The sequence below is a fragment of the Cucurbita pepo genome, unplaced genomic scaffold (genome assembly GCF_002806865.2).
Source record: "Cucurbita pepo subsp. pepo cultivar mu-cu-16 unplaced genomic scaffold, ASM280686v2 Cp4.1_scaffold002063, whole genome shotgun sequence".
Classification (NCBI taxonomy): Eukaryota; Viridiplantae; Streptophyta; class Magnoliopsida; order Cucurbitales; family Cucurbitaceae; genus Cucurbita; species Cucurbita pepo.
This window is the reverse complement of record NW_019648158.1, coordinates 1337-3350: the sequence shown is the minus strand read 5'-3', so window position 1 is coordinate 3350 and position 2014 is coordinate 1337. Positions and strand designations below refer to the sequence as shown.

At 33.8% G+C, this 2014-nt stretch overlaps 1 long non-coding RNA gene across 1 annotated transcript in view; it reads left to right on the top strand.

The window, feature by feature from the left end:
* Positions 1 to 31: 31 nt before the first annotated feature.
* LOC111786588 overlaps positions 32 to 2014 on the top strand; it is a 3221-nt gene continuing 1238 nt past the window's right edge. The window contains exons 1-3 of the long non-coding RNA XR_002813805.1: positions 32 to 465; positions 1458 to 1490; positions 1595 to 1627. This is a non-coding gene — a long non-coding RNA (uncharacterized LOC111786588). The remainder of the gene's footprint in view (positions 466 to 1457; positions 1491 to 1594; positions 1628 to 2014) is intronic.

Sequence of the window (2014 nt, the reverse complement as noted above, 5' to 3'; positions counted from 1 at the left end):
TTTTTTTTTTTTTTTTGTTGCTCAGAGTATTTTATGGATGCTTTTGTGGTAGGAGTAGTGAACATACTTAAGAGCTGACTTTAATATCTTGAATTGTACTAATGCATCTGGACATTCAATTGTCCATTTAAGTTTTGCTGAATTTTTAAGAAATGAAGATAGTGATAGGTGAACTAATTCTTAGAAGGAAACAAACCATGTAAACCTTCCTGAAGGAAGGGGAACGGATGAAAATCACATTGGAGGAAACTGTATATTGTTATGTATTGCTGTAGAACCATAGTTCCATATAATCCTCAATCAATTCTTCAAAATTATTGGCTTTATCTGGTTGAATCATGTTCTTTCCTTCGGGTTTGAACTAAGCTCTAGTTTTCAGGCATATACGAGAAATTTTGTAATGCTTTCTCAAAAGCTGCGCAAGATCTGCAAGTTGGTGATGGGTTTGGTGAAGGTGTTGCTCAGGTAGTTTCTCGTGCCTACAATCCCTGATTCAATTGTGATTGTCAGTCTTTTCTTTGTAAAGTTATCTTCCAAGCTCAAGGTAATTTAATTTTGTTAATTGCAAAGAGTATGTATTTGCTCCTCTAACCCTCCATATTGTGTTACACCTTTGTATTGCGAAGGATCTCTTATCTCGAGTGCTATGTCATCAACCTTTCGGAGTTAAAATCAGGATCGATGGATAAAGGAAACTAAATTCTCTTTTGAAAAAATAAGTTACAAGAAACAGGAAATTTTTTTCGGAATATTAGCTAGCTCTTGGCACCAAAAACAGGAATTCCGAATGCACACTCATCTTATAGAATTTCTTTACTCACAGCTTTGAAAGAGGGTTTACAACCAACTTTCCATTTAAACATAGTCGTTTTTGTCATGACGTTTTTGTTCGTATTTCGGTAAGCAAAAAGAGTTTGAAGCACAAGAATTTTCAGATCTTTTGAGCAAGGTAGGTCTCTCTATCTTTCACTCATGTGTATAGTACCGGGAGGATCACCAGTTGATTGTAGTAGAGGTATATCTTTCTACAGCTGATGGAAATTCCCAATTTGGAGAAAGAGGACTTGTCTGATCTTACAACCTTGGTGTCTTAAAAAGCCCCTTCTTTCCTTCTTTCCTTTTTTGTTATTGTTGAAGGCAAAGCCAGCCGGTTTTCGATTCTTTCTTTTTCTATTTATTCTCGATTAGTTTCCTTCGTTGCTTATTCCTGGATTCCCTATCTAAATACAGTTGCAATTACCCTCCCTTTTGCGTTAGTTCGAATGGTATAGTTCTTTCTAATCTTTACCTCTGTTCTCTGGTTTTACTCTTAAATGATATCATATATTTCTTATTTGAAAAATAGAATGGCACACTTTTTCTAACAAGCACATTATGTAATATTTAATTTAAAGTAAACTTCTTTTTAGTTGAACTTGAGTTCTACATTACTTTGATTCTTGCTTCTTTTTTTTCAGGGTCCTTTGATTAATGAAGCTGCCGTGCAGAAGGTTTGTTTTGTTTTCATCACGTTACCCATCAAATCTGCATTATTGCGACAATTAATTTGAGCAATTTCTGTATGCATTGATGCATGTGGACCTTTTCCTGACAGGTTGAGAAATTTCTTCAAGATGCCATCACAAAGGTTTGTTTCTGACTTGGTATTTTGGAACTATTAATTACTATTATAGTAGTGATTCATAGAAGTTCTGCTAGTTTATTACTTTAGGTTTAACTGGAAAATGGTAAACAACTATTTATAATTAAAAGCGAGTAGAGAAATATATGGTAGATATTTACGTAGAGTAGGTGGTTATATCTGGTAAAACTATATATAGTAAACTAAAACCATATATAAACCCTTAGCGAGTGCTCTGAAGATTTACTTTCTACGTTCTTTGTATTCTCTACTATACATACCTTAAGTCGTTAATATAAACCTTCATTTTCTCTCTCCTATTCTTTGTGTTCATCTAGATTGAATGTCATTAATATAAACCTTCATTTTCTCTCTCCTATTCTTTGTGTTCAT